At 35.5% G+C, this 15,475-nt stretch overlaps 1 protein-coding gene across 2 annotated transcripts in view; it reads right to left on the reverse strand.

Annotated features, from left to right (window-relative positions):
• Pou2f1 (POU class 2 homeobox 1) overlaps positions 1–15,475 on the reverse strand; it is a 117,681-nt gene that overhangs the window by 61,809 nt on the left and 40,397 nt on the right. Inside the window, exon 2 of one of the 2 annotated variants that reach the window (XM_051186158.1) lies at positions 10,981–11,056. The exons of the other annotated variant lie outside the window; for it this stretch is intronic. The gene's annotated coding sequence lies outside the window, so the exon portion shown is untranslated. The remainder of the gene's footprint in view (positions 1–10,980; positions 11,057–15,475) is intronic. 2 annotated transcript variants of the gene reach the window in all.

Genomic DNA, 15,475 nt, shown 5'->3' on the forward strand with positions numbered 1-15,475 from the left:
ACTAGGAAAGGGAAATGAATGGGGAAAAGACAACAACTTAAAAGATTGCTCACCAAATTTGTATAATCTGGACAAGCTATACAAAAAATGATAATGAATGAGGGGCTGGAAAGATATATCACTGGTTAAGAACACTAGCTACTCTTTTTTCTACAGGATGCAGGTTCAATTCCTAGTAGCCACATGAGGGCTCACAACAATTCAAACTCCAGTTCAGGGGACCCAACACTGTCTTCTGACCTCTGTAATGACAAGGCATGCACATGGTACACAGGCATACATGCAGGCAAAATACCATACCCATAAACTAAAGCAACAATAATGAATGAAATATAACTATTATTAATTAGTAAGACTTCATGAGTACCTGTTGATATAATAAACAAGTCAACAAACTGTCATACACTGGTGTTTTTATGCTACTGAAGCTTTGCTTTTCCAAACTCTCAAAAGTCCCTAAAGAAAGTGTGTTTATTTGCACAGCGATAGTGGCAATCTACAGTTATGAAATGCACAGTTAACCTACTGACAGAGTGTACTTATAATCATTTACAGAGTATTCTGAAAGGCTTTCCAATACCTTATAAAAAAAGAAGTCCACACTGAACCCTCTGAATTTTATTAATGAAATCTCAGACGTGCGAGTTTCAGCTTCCCACAGTTTGTGCCATCGTTTATTGTGTGAAGACTTCCTAAAAACTATTATAATCTTAAATTTTATGTTAGAATCTCAGTTAATTTAAAATAAAATCTCCCAGATGTTTTAAAATTAGAATATTATAAAGATGGCATTTTAGATGTATTGCCATACCTTTAAAAAATACTATTTATTGGCACAATAATATGGTATTCTAAGCTGTCCTACTCATTGAACATAATGGCAGCTTTCAGGATTGGTGTGGTCTCCTTGCCAGTATAGTTGGGCCTACACGCAAGCAAAATGACTAAAAGACTTGCAGTTGGCATTGATTTTAGCGCCAACTATTCCTGTGTGGGTATCTTAAAGCCTGGAAAAGTAGAATTCTCACTGACCAGGGTTACTGAACCACAACAAGCTATGTTGCTTTTACTGAAGAGTGATAAATCGGGGATGCTGTGAAGAGTTGTGATGAGCCCCACCAACAGTTTCTTAAACCAAACATTTGACTGGGTGCAGATTTAATGATTCTGTTGTTCACTCTGATATTAAGCATTGGCCCTTCATGGTGGTGATTGATGCAGGCAGATCCAATGTCTAAGAAGAATACAAAGGGGAGACAAAAAGCTCCAACCCAGAAGAGGTATACTCTGTTTCTAACAAAGATGGAAGAATATTGGGAAAACTGTGCTGTGATCACAGTGCCAGTTTATTTCAATGACTCTAAGCAGTAGGAAAACTAAAGATGCTCCAACTATTGCTGGCTTCAGTGTACTAAGAATTACCAATGAACCAACTACTGCTAATGCTTGGATAGGAAGGTTGGAGTTGAAAAAAATGTGCTGATTTTTATTTGGGAGGTGATTCTTCTGATGTGATGTGTCAGTCCTCACTTTTGAGGTCTAATCAACATCTAGAAACATCCATTTGGGAAAATAAGACTGGTGAATAGATGATCAATCATTTTACTGGTCAATTTAAATGCAAGCACAAGGACATAAGTTAAAAATTAGAAACAAATCCGTTGTCTGTGTATTGCATGCAAACAGGTGCACACCTTCTTCTCATTTAGCACCTAAGCCGGTAATGACATTGACAGGCTCTACTTCTATGCTTCCATTATCCACATTCAATTTGAAGAATTAAATGCTGACCTGTTCTGTGGCACTCTGAACCCTGTAGAAAGGCCCTTCGACGTGTCAAATTAGATAAGTCACAGGTTCATGATACTGTCCTGGTGGATAGGTCAACCAAAATTCTCAAGATTCAGAAGCTTTGCCAAGACTTCTTCAGTAGAAAATAACTGAATACAAGCATTAACCCAGATAAAGTTCTTGCTTTACAGCGCAGCTTTCTAGCAGTCTGCCTGGAGACAACTATCTAGAGACAATTCTGAGATGTTCAGTATTTGCTGCTCTTGGATGTCACTCCTCTTTCCCTTGGTACTGAAACTTCGTAAAGTCATGAATCTCCTCATCAAGCCCAATATTACCATTTCTACAAACCAGATACAGATCTTTACCACCTAATAACAGCCAGTGGGTATGCTCATTCAGGCACATCAAGGTGAAAGATCCATGGCCAAGGACAACAACCTGCTTGGAAATTTGAACTCACAGGCATACCTTCTGTACCCTGCAGTATTTCTCAGATTGAAGTTACTTTTGACACTGATGCCAATGCATCCTCAATGTTTCTACTGTGGATAACAGTACAAGAAAGGAGAGCAAGATCACCATCACTGATGACAAGGGCTCCTTGAGCAAGTAAGATAGTAAGTGCATGGTTCAGAAAACTTAGTACAACACGGAAGAGGGAAAAAAACAGAGAAATAAAGTATTACCCAAGAATTCACTGGAGTCCTCTGCATTCAACATGAGTGCAACAGCTAAAGATGAGAAACTTCAAGGCAGTATCAATAAGGACAAACAGAAGATTCTAGACAAGTGTAATGAAATCATCAGTCAGCTAGATAATCATCAGACTAGAGAGAAGGAAGAGGAGCTGAACACTAGCAGAAAGAACTGGATAAAGTCTACAGCCATTACCCCATCATTACCAAGCTGTACCAGAGGGCTGGTGGCAAGCCAGGTGGAGTGCCTGGGGGCTTCCCCAGCGGGGGAGAGTTCCTACCTCTGGTGGTGCTTCTTCAGGGCCCACCATGGAAAAGGTTTTAAGTCAGTCCAAGTAAAGATGTAACATTTTTCTAGAGAAACATACGAAGGACCCAAATTTAGCAAGTTCTGCGGCAGTCTTAAAGTTAGAGTTATTACAATAAGTTTTTATACATTCTTAATATTTGACCATGAAACATTTGCACAGTAAGACAAAACATACTTTATAAGCACTGCATCTTAAGTGGAAATGCAATGCCTTAAAAAAAGCTATTTAAAATGGGTACTACAGGTAGAGGTGGGGAGGAAACTCTAAATGAAGGACTTATTATTTGCTATGGATTGTATTTGTGCCAGCAAACATAACCTAATTTAGAAATAGAGCCTTTGAAGATCATATTAAAATAAAGATGATTGGGTTGGGAATATAGTTCAATGGTAGAGAGCTTGCCTAGAATGGATAAACTTAGTACTAGCATCAAAACCAAACAAACAAAACCAAATCATTAGAGTTACTGTCCTTAAGAAGAGGGAAATTTGAACAGAAACAACACAAAAGGGAGGTAAGAGAGACATGAACGGCCCTCACAAGAAACCAACCTTGTTAGTACCATATGCTTGATTTATAACATGTAGAGCTATGAGGAATTAGGTTCCTACTGTTTAAGATGCTGCATTTATGGTATTCTGTTACAACAACTTCTGAACTTTAAACTTACTTATTTAAAAAACGAGGCTTGTGGTTTAAGGGTATTCTTAAAATGAGAATTTTAAAATAAAACAGGGTTCATTAAAAAAATAACTTTGGTATTATTAAAACCCCTGTCAAGAAAATTTAAGTGGATACTCTTGAATATTTCTGTCTTTTAACTGGGCATTAATTAATCAATCATAAGCCAGAAAGCATGTTTGCTGTACATGGTAAAAACTCTTAAGACAAAGACTACTGAAAAATAGTTGAAGAACAAAGTGCTTTTCTTTTTCTTTTCTTTGTGTTTTAATCCTGAAATAATATATTCTATTCTAAACACTTAAAACTGTAAACAAACACATAGATATCTCTCTGTCCAGGCGGGTACTCTGACAATCTCAGGAAGAAAAATTTCAGAGTATTACAACATTCAACAAATATTTCAAGTTGCCAAAAACTGATGAAGGACCAAATTTGTGTGTGTGCGAACGTTCTATTCTTTTTCTGTATTTCCTTTTATATATATATTAGAAATGTCATCAGCAAGCAGGCACAATAACACTCTCAAAAGTTTGTGTAAGCACTTCAAAGAAATATACTAGTGAAGAGCTGCCAACAGTGTTGTTAGTGTAGATGAACGTGAAACTAGAGTCTTCTCTATTCCTATACACTTCTAAGTTTTAACAAAAGGAAAACCCACATGAAATGCTACTACAATTTTTTTTATTCTTTAAACATATTACTTCATATTTAAGGAAATTGAAAAAAGTAAGGATATAGTATTCTAGTCATTTATACAAATTGCTTCTTAAAGACTAAGAACTATAGTCACATAGTGCTTCTACAAAACTAACACCAGGGATTACTGCTACTATTTTACTATCATAAAATATAGATGTATACTAAATGCTAGATATAACTTGACTATTTCCATTACTTGCTGGGTCACAGGTATCTCAATCATCACTCTATTACACGAAGAAATCTTAGACCAGAGTTAAAATGAAAAATTATGTATTTGACAAGTCATTTTAATGATCAATCCATAAAAGGCAATCACCACAACACCTGGCTTTATCAGTAGCTACTGAATTAATAGTTTCACTTAGAAAATATTTACCAGGTATAGCGAGACTGCATTCTTTCTTTGAATTGAGCCACTGAAAACAGAGTAGTTTGGTAATTAAAAAGACAGGAAAGCTCGTCTTACTTTTCTAGTCTAAGAATACAAAACTAAAAGAAGGCAAAAATGAATTGGCTGTATAAAATAACCTAACAATTTTTAAAAGGATAAAAATCACACAAAATGGGGAGCTTCAGATCAGTCAGCAGGGCATGTTTAGCTCTCTTAGGTAGGACCTCTTGTGTGCCCAATTCCTCCTTAACAAAACAAATTGTACAATCCTCCCTTAATTGAACAAACAAGGAAGTTAGGGTTCTTAAAATATGTATTTTAAGGTGTCATTATTTCATGAAGCTGGATAAAAACTGCCTAAATATTTTCTATGTGTGCATTCCTCTAACAAAAAGGCCATTCTAACAAAAAAGGCCATTTTCAATTTTAGCATTTACCTCCTGCAAATGGTAAGTATGAGGTCATATAATAGGAAATACGACACAGATAGGTCAATGTAGGTTTTCCTTAATAGTTGTAAACTAGTCTTAAAAATGTAAAATGACATTTTGTATTTAGAAAATGGGAAAGCTCAGTATTTGGTCCACAAAGTATAATAATTCCGCATTACTGGTTGAGTATTATATATTGTCTTTAAGTCTCAAGAATCTTGATCACCAGAGAGCACTAACAGCCTCAAACAGCAAAGGAAATATAGGCACTGATTTTCATTTGCCTTATATTTTTAATGTCAATCTATTTTTAAAATTAGCTTAACTAATTATAATAACAGGTATAACTTTTACATAACTAAACCTAGTACTCTCATCCATGAATTTGCAGGTCACATTCCTAATTCATGAAATTCTGAATAAGTCAGGTATAATGGTGCACACAAAATCAAAAGTATGGCAGCTGGAGATGGCTCACTCCATGAAGTGCCTGTTTTGCAAACATGAGGACCTCCTGAGTTCAGACTGCCAGCACCAATATAAAAAAACAAACCAAAAGAGCAAAACTAGGCATGGTAGATACATTTATGACCTGGATGGGCAAAGACAGGTGAATTCCTGGAACTCACTGGCTGACCAGACAGTGTAACAAATCAGTGAGAGACTGTCTCCAAAAGTGAGGTAGAAAGTGATTGGGGACAACACCTAAATGCACGCATATGCACTTACAAACATGCTCTTACACATACACTATACACAGGCAGACACACACAATTTTTTATTAAAAAAAATGTAAAGTCAAATATGCAACAAGTTCAAACTATCTTCTTTATTTTGTACCTTAGAATGTTCAGTAAAAGTATTAATACATCTCTCAACATTAAGCTATTACAGTTAATTTCTAAATATTAGTGTGACCGGACTTACAGTTATCTAGGAAACCCTCCTGAGCATATCTGCGAAGGTGCTTTCAGACTGGCTTAACTGAGAGAAGGTACACCTTCACATATTAGGATCGACTGAATAAGGAGGAAAAAGGAAGACAGCAAACTGAACAAGTAGTGTTTTCTTCTCTCCCAGTGTGATACGTAGTCTCACCCTCTCGTCATAGTGAGAGCCAGTTTCACTACTATGCTTTATCCACCATGATAGAACTAAAACTGTGAACTAAAATACAGCTTTCTTTACTAAGCTGCTTCTATTGGGCACTTTGTTACAGCAATAAGAAAAACAATATGGCTAATGTACTTACCTATCTGTCTAGAATATGCTTGACAGTTATTTATTTATGTGTATTTTAGAGTATTTTAACATAGGTCATTTCATTTGCTTCTTATAAAATCTATGGCCAGGTAATATTTCCATTATGCAGACAATGCCTCACTCTACCAAGGTGGCTAAATAACTTAGAGAAGGCCTAGGTATTAACAGTTACAAAACCCAGTGAAATTGAAATTAAGGATTCAGGCTATACTAAACTTAGCAATTAAGTCTGAATATTTATGATTTTTCATGTTGTAAGAGCCTCAAGCTTGAACCATGAAGGCTGGATTTAATTATCACACTCTTTAGAAATGTTTTCCAGAGTTTTCTCCTATAGTGTTCTCTTAGACCAGCATAATAAAAATGTCCTAAGTATGGCTAGAAACTTGAAAAAAAATAAAAAATATAGAAAATTACTTAATTATTTTTATAAGTCCAAAGCTTAATTGGAATTTCAGTCATTTAGCGAGAGTAGAATACAAATGTGTTAAACTGTTTTTAAGGTGATGAGGGTGTGTTTCTCTCTCTTTCTCTGGTGTGTGTGTGTGTGTGTGTGTGTGTGTGTGTGTGTGTGTGTGTGTGGTTTTCAGGCTGAAAAAGAGAACAACTTAAATTTCTCTTCTTAGTCTGTAATAGTGACAAAAACTTACTAAAATGCTATTATAGAATACAAATGAAGGAAATTGATTTTTTTCTATTTGAAAATTTCTAATATGTACTACCTAAGCTCTCTATGAAAATGAAAACATCTTAAATGTTAAAAAGGATAAACCAAAGATAAAACCTAAACAAAATAATAAAACGCTATAAACAAAAAGGATAGCAAAACATTGACACAAGTGAATATACAGAACAAAGGTGAGCAGCAACATATTCATTCACTAAAAGAATCAAGAATGAGAAAAACCCACCCACCCTAAAGGCCACAAGCTGATGAGCTCTTTCTGGCTGTCCAATGGCACATGCAAAGACCTTTTATTCTTTTCAAATTTTTCTCAACTTAAATTGGATGCAAATAAGCCAGGTGTGGTCCTAACAACTATAACCCTGTTAGTTCCTGCTGAGTTTCCATAGCAACAGACACAGCTGGTAATGGTAAAGAGGCTGTACTGACCTCAGACTGGTTTAAAAGTTTCAATTGTTCAAATATCAATTATAATATCTTAGTAAAGAACAAATACAAAATTATTTTTTTAAAATCTATCTTTGCTTGAAATAAAAGTATTAAAATAAGGTATTTTTTAATAGGCCAAAAGTGATTTTCAGTTTAACAACAGGCCCTAATGAGTCTATTAAAAGTTAGAAGAAGCGAATCAAATTTAAGGGAAAATGCTTTGACTAAAGTTGAAAAAAGAAAAATTTAAGTGAATATTTTGAGGCAAGGGTTGTTCCTTAATGTAATAAACAACATGCAGAAAGACTAACAGTTTTTTTTTCAAGTTTTGACTTTAAGAAAATGGTGCATAACATTTAAGTGTGCAAAGCCCATTCTTTGGCCTTATTATAATATTTTCAGTCAGAAGTAGTGGCTGGGCCAGCACTACCTGAGAACTTTGCAATATAAAGTCTTGAGCTGGAGGATGTGGCTCAGCCATTAAAGGCTAGGCTTACAACCAAAAATATAAGAAATATAAAGTCTTGGGTTCTATATTAGATCTACGAAATCAGAAACTAGGGGTGAGGGCTCCATAAATTAACAAATTTTCTAGAAGATTCTGACAGACACTAAAGTGTGAGTGAGCACCACTGATTTATAGCATCAAATTGCAACATCAAATTCTACTCCTTGAAACCGGAGTGATAGTAAGAGAGTAAAATGTAAAGAACTTGATGGCCTCCTGAAGTGAGTCTGTTGATTAGTAACCCCTTCGTCTTAAGAAGATGGAGAGGATCAGTGCCTGAGCCACAAACTTTAACATCCTTCACTACCGATTTCTTTAAAAATACAAAAGTAGGGGCTAGAGAGATGGCTCAGAGTTTAAGAGCACTGGCTGCTATTATAGAGGTCTTGAGTTCAATTCCCAGCAACCACATGGTGGCTCACATCCATCAAGATCTGGCATCCTCTACAACAATGTATATATAATAAATAAATAAAATCTTTTTAAAAAATACAAAAGTATGCATTTGTTAGTATCTAAACTGTTAGATATTGTCTCTGCATACTACAAAATATTTTTTTACATGTTTCCAATGGGCAGCACTTCAAAGTACAGCTAGGCTAGTAGCATTAAAGTGATCACAGTCATACTGAGATAGTTAATGAAGAAAAGTCTCTGGGTAACTCAAACACACCATATGCTGTTAAAAATAAACTCAACCAAACTGTGATGGTTAGTTTTAGGCCAATTTGACACAAACTAGAGTCATCCGATAGGAGGAAACATCAATTGAGAAAATGTTCCCATAAGATCCAGCTAAAAGTTATTTTTTTAATTAGTGATTGATGCGGGAGGTCCTGGACCATTGTGGTGGTGCAATCCCTGGGCTGGTGGTCCTGGTTTCTATAAAAAAGCAGACTGGGTAAGCCATAATGAGCAAGAAAATTAGTGTGGCTTCTGCATTAGCTCCTGCCTCTAAGTTTCTGCCTACCTTGTGAGTTCCTGACCTGACTTCCTTTACTGATCAACTATGATCTGGAAAGTAAGCCAATTAAACTCTCTCCTCCCCAGCTTGCTTTTGGTCATAGTGTTTCAGCATAGCAATAGTAACTCTAACTAAAACACCAACCAAGTTATCTGAAGCTTATAATTAAAAGATTAATTGCTAAGTGCTTTCAATACTATCTGACAAAAATGTACTTTTAAATTCTATTGGGGGCTAGAGATGTATGTAGCTCAATTGTAGAGCACTTGCCTAGTAAATAGGTCTTGGGTTCAACACTGCATGACAATGAAATAAACTACTCTAAATAAATATTTAGACTGGCCACAATTTATGAGAAAATCAAACAAAAACAAAGACATTCAAAGGAAGTGTTTATCAGCAGGATTATCTTGGGATCTGTTTATAAGTAATATAAAGAAATTTACTAAGGCCATATATGCATGCATACTTTATATTTATACATTCTGTTGTTTCTCCTTCCTCCTCTTCCCAGCCCCTCCCCCACACTTCCCTCCACCCCAATCCACTCCTCTTTCATTTCTCTTCAGAAAAGGGCAAGCTTTCTATGGATGGATACCAACCAAACATGGTGCACTGAGTGCATGCATTTTGTTTGAGGGGGCACACCAATGGGGATGGAACCTTGGGTCTCATAAGAGCTATACACATGTAGTTCCAGACAGATGACTTTACATATACAAGGAAGGAAGGAAGGAAGGAAGGAAGGAAGGAAGGAAGGAAGGAAGGAAAATACACTTGTTTCCTTTCTGTTCCTTGCCATATTGTTCTGTAAAATCGGGGTAGTTGTACCACAGGTGTATCTTAACTTAAATATTCAGGGAATGTTTTTAACTAAGGAATGAATTCAACACTGATTTCTACTCTTGTCAGCTCTTGCTCCACTCTTGTGGGAAAAGAACTGGAAAGAATGAACCCTACCTAGGTTATCATTGCCTTAAGACAACAAAGAAGAAGGTGGATTCCCAGACTCTTCTTCCTACCTCTATTTGTTGTCAATGCTCTTCAGTCTAACACCCTCCCACTAAGCCATTTCAGCCTGCGTGTGTGCCAATGATCAACTCTGCTATGGACAGTCCTACATTTCTGTTTCCTCACCTCTTCATCTCACCCTCCCACCTCTAGTAGCCTCCTTCCCACTTGCTTACATGTCACTCATGCCCTTCATCCTACTCCCTTTGCTCAGCACTTCTCACCCTGTGGCCTCTTATCTAATTTCATGGCTTATGCCCATTCTCACATTCCTTTATTTACATCCATACAAACATTCAAAGTTAGGAACTTCATATGAGAAAGAACATGGGATTTTTGTCTGAGTCCGGGTTACCTCAATAATGTACTACTTTTCATATCTAACAATTTTTATGCCATTTCATTTTGCTTTAGAGTTGAGTAGAATTCTACTATGTATGTATACCACATTTCCTTATCTACCTGTTGGTAGAGCACTTCAAAATGTTTTTCTTAAATGAACACATGAAATGTTTGTAAATTTTTATTTATAATCTGATTTTAAATATTTTTTAGCTAAACAGTTTAGCTTAGTACATCTGGTTGGCTTCCAGTATCTGACCAAATATCTTTCCTTATTAATCAAATTCATAACTAAAAGAGTCAAAGCCTATCCAATCATTTCTGTAACTCTGATACAAAGAAACTCTCAAAAGAAGTGCTCTGCTTCAGATAACAAAGACTTAAGACAAACCAGTCATGATCCAAAAGCTTGGTTTAATAGAGAACTAAGAGAAAGATTAAAAACAGAGAAGACTTAGACAAAGACAATTTTGGTTTGAAGCTTAAAGACTTGTTACCAAAAAAAGTCCTGTAATTAAAAGGAAATGGGTAAACACTGGGAGATTTTTCAAATAAAAGTCAGTGTCATTTTACAAGAATCAAAAAGAATAGTTAGATAAACTTCCAAAATGCTGCCCTTACTCTGAGTTTTCATCAATAATCTTTCATTATCATAAAGACTGTCAACCTGATGTCATTGCACATCAACTAAGCAACATTGCCTACTTATGTTTGCTTTTAAACAAGATAAAAAACGGTAAAGCAGCCACGATAAATGCTTTCTGAATTACCTTTTGTAGAGAAGGGCAGCCCCAGAACATCTCTCCTATATAGGCTCTTCTTACTTCATATTCAAACTCACTCATTCTGCAATTACAACAAAAAATTCACAATGACCCTTAAGGGGATCCCTGGTCTCCTTTAGAGAGGGAAGGGGGAGGGGGTGAGGCCTTCTGCAATGCAATCACAGTATACTACCTATGGTGACACCAAGAAACAGACACAACAAGACATTAACAGAACTAGTCTATTATAATTACAGCTTCTCAAGTAATTTTCATACTACACAAAAACCATGGCAGAGTAACAGCTTTTCAGTGCTCCAAAGTAAATCTGATATAACAGTTGCCAACAACTCTCAAAATGAAAATTGGTAATACAAGTTCCACTGAAAGAGACACACACACTCATGTTTCAAGAAGAAACAGAAAATATTTTTGTACAGTTTTAAAGAATTAATTGTGTAGAACCTATACATAATTAGCTATTCTTAAAGTACAGTTTATTCTAAAGAAATGATTATTTAAATTAATTCTATAAAATGGCTTGAGGCTATAGTATTGTCTTTACATTATCTTCTATATCTAAAATACTATGATTCTTTGGTATATCTTGTCTCCTTATGTAAAAACCTTGGTTTATTTCAGCTAAAGTTAACAAATACTTCATGCTTTTATAATACTGTGGTACCACTAAGAATGTCTAAATAAAAACAGACCATATAACACGGCCAACATATCAAACATCTGAGATCAAATGTTTTAATGTGGGGTTCAGTTCCCCTGACCAAATATAGAATGAAATTATCACTGTAAATCACAACCCTTGAGTTAGGGAAGATAAAAGCATTTAAGTCCTGAAAAGCTGTTGTCATTTGTTTTTGTTTTTTTCTTTTTGTTTTGTTTTGTTTTGTTTCAGTTTTGAGACAGGGTTTGCCTTTGCCTTCCCAAGTGTTGGGATTAAAGGCATATGCCACCATGGTCTGGCACATATATATATATATATATATATATATATATATATATATATATATATATATATCAATCACAAAAAACCAGCCAGGGCTATGATGAACAAGCCTTTAATCCCAGCACCTGGGGAGGCATAGGTAGGCAGAACTCTGTGGGTTGGAGGCCAGCATGGTCTACAGAATGAGTTCTAGGGCGGCCAGGGCTGTTACATAGAGAAATCTTGTCTTGAAAAAGAAAAAAAAAAAAAAAACCACAAAAAGTAAATACAAAATAAAATTTCCCATATCTTCTCAACTCTCCAAATACCATAGGAAAGTATGCTTCACTCATTTACAGATGCCTATTAATGGCCTTTGCAACTTCTGATCATTAAGGTCAGGACCAGGAAGTTGGGTTCTGGCTATCCCGTTTCTCTCTGTATTCTACCACCTCAGAAAGACTTTCTCTTAATATTTATTCTTTTAAACCAAACCACTCATTTCATCTAATTCTGTTTTCTCTGCATACTCATGATTTTAAAATTTGTAGTCTTATTTACTACAGCAATTTCATATGTGTGATAGAACCTGAGAGAGGCTCAAAAATATTTGTGGACATATGAAAAAATAGTCTGAGAAAGTCAACAAATATTAAATCAGGCATATTAGACTTAAGTCCACAATTAAAGGTTTGTTTAAAAAGATTAGAATGATTACAGCACTCACTGTTGGTTTTGAGTAAGGCAACTAATAAAATCCTATATATTGTTTTCATGAAATATCTGGGCTCAACAGTTACAAGTGAACAAATGGAATACTCTCCAGCAATTTCTCCTTTTTTAAAGCTATGGTACAATATGTACCTCCTGACTGTGATGCCCTTGGATATATGAAGAACATCAAGTCTCATTTTGTTCTGCCTGTGTTTCTCTGGGATTAGCACATATTTTAAGAACAATAAACTTAGAACTGTCTTCTAATGAGTGCATGTGAAAGGTGACAGTATTGTCACTAATAAATTCATATTTAAGTCTATAACACTAGTAGTAATCTAATTTCCCAAGATCTGTCATTAATTTCTTTTTCAAATCTACTATCCACTAAAATTTAAATTGTAGTACCACTTTTTTTCCTATTTAGAGATTATTTCTCTGGCAAATCTGCTTAGTCATTTTTGTAACTTGTTCTGTACCCATGTTCCAATCCCCCTTGGAAAGTATTTTTAACTTAATTTAAATAATAAATTACATACTTATAATATGAAGTTCATGGGGAAAGAAATCTACTTCCATTGCTGGTTGTTTTGCTATAATTTTCTGATGCAAATTTGATCAAATCACAGTTACATTTTTAATAATTCATTTGATGGATACAGGAAGTCACACTGCAGGAAGCTTACACTTCATTACTCCCATACCTTCCTTCCAGTCTCATGGGAGTAACCATATTCGTGACTTCCTGCAACTGCACTGCTCCTCTGCTCTATCCCACCTGGTTCCTGTTATCAGAGACTCTGTAAACATTCATATTCTATCTCAACCTTCAAGAATCTTCAAGTTCCACTGTTGCCACTTCTTACTGGAACGCACTGTGAAAACCTATCACCTGCCCAAAGAAGAGACTCACCATCAATCAAGATGTAAACACTTGCCAAGGGTACTAGAGAGTAATATCCTTCTAAGGGAAATGAGGCGTAAACTGTGATATCCTCCCCCCTTATTCTATGTTTTTGTGACTCTATAGCTCTTAATAAACTGGGTGGTGGTGGTGGTGGCTCACCTCTTTAGTCCCAGCACTTGGAAGGCAGCTAAAGTACACTGCTGTTTAGTTTTTAATATAATAAGCATTTACTGACCATTGGGTGGATCAAATACCATGCTGGATAGGCTTAAATATTCCCCTTCAATACTAACAAAACTCTATAAAGAAACCATTCATTGTTTTACAGGTGAGAAATGGGATATTCTGGCAAATTATATTAATAAAGCTGCTATACACCAGTGGCAAAATAAAGATACATCATCTGTAACTTAAAACTACTACTCTTTATTATCAACATCATAGTTGCTGGATTATTTAGAATACCTTAATTTCTACATCTAAATAAAGAAAAACGTGAGCATGAACTGAGTACAAGACAGGCAATAAGTCTATCATTATTGACAATCTTCACAAGTTGTGTTCTGTAAGAACAGGATTTCCTATCCTGTTTCAAGACAGAAGTACAGATTGCTACAGGAGATTTCTCGGTGTGTGGGGTGGTGGACGCTGAAGTACTGAGCTATCTCTCATTCAACTACTAACAACTTTAAATCAACAACCAATCTATGAAATAAAAGAGTTGCTTTAAACACTCCAGGACCTCTTCAGATTAGAAACATTCTATCAACTTTCAATTGATACAAAAACTATCAATATTGGTTACAAGTAAGCTATTAGCTTGGAGATGTATACAGTTTTGTTTTTTAAACAAGTAGAAACTTGAAATCATTAATCAAGGAAATAAAACTTTAGAAGAAAAATTATCCTAGCATCCTAAATCAAAAATAGGCTAGAGGGCAAATATGAATAAATATTGAAGAATCTAGTTTGAATTTGCTGTGACTGAGACTTCACTATGTCCACAAATCTAGAGCAAAACGTATGAAACTGATTAAAAGTATTTACTGTTGTTTATTACGAAGATAAACACTTATACTGTTCTTACTGTTTATTAAAAATAGCAATTGAGGCCCTTCTTCAGAGCATAAGACATGGAGGAATGCTTCATTAAAATATAGAAAAGGGCTAGAGAGGTAGTGGCTCAGTGATTAAGAGCACTTGCTGCTCAATCTTGGGAGACCAAAGTTAGATCCCAACATCTACATAACAAGCCCAGTATTCCACAAAAGCCTGTTACTCTAGCTCTGAGGAATGCAACACCTTCTTCTGGCCTTTGCAAAAATACTTGTACACCTGAACACCTGGACAAACATTCACATACAGAGGAACAGGAATTAAAAAGTAAACAAAAATCTTTAAATATAGAACACTGGGAAACCAAAGAGATAGCTCAGTGGTTAAGACCTTTGGATGTTCTTCCAGAGGACCTGGATTCAATTCCCAGCAACATGGTGGCTCACAACTGTCTGTAACTCCAGTTCCAAGGGATCTGATACTCCCTTCTGGCTTCCACTGGTACCAGGCACACATATGATGTAGACATACATGCATGCAAAACACCCATATTCTTTAATTTTAAAGAAACAATGATTTTTCACATGCTGATCTTAAATATAGATTACTGAACTCAAAAGATGGCTCAATGGGTAAAGTGCTTATCATACAGGCACGAAGACCCAGCAATACCACGATTGGACATACACACTTATACTACAAGAACATTAGCCCACCAATGTTCACAGCAGCATTATTCGTAATAGTCTGAATCTGGAAATAACCTCAATGCCCCTTCACTGAAAAATAGATTTAAAAAAAAAAAAAAAAGTGGTATGGAGTACTACTTGGCAGTTAAAAAAAAAAAAAACACAAAACAAAAAACAACATCTTGATATTTG

The sequence above is a fragment of the Phodopus roborovskii genome, unplaced genomic scaffold, assembly GCF_943737965.1.
Source record: "Phodopus roborovskii unplaced genomic scaffold, PHOROB, whole genome shotgun sequence".
Taxonomy (NCBI): Eukaryota; Metazoa; Chordata; class Mammalia; order Rodentia; family Cricetidae; genus Phodopus; species Phodopus roborovskii.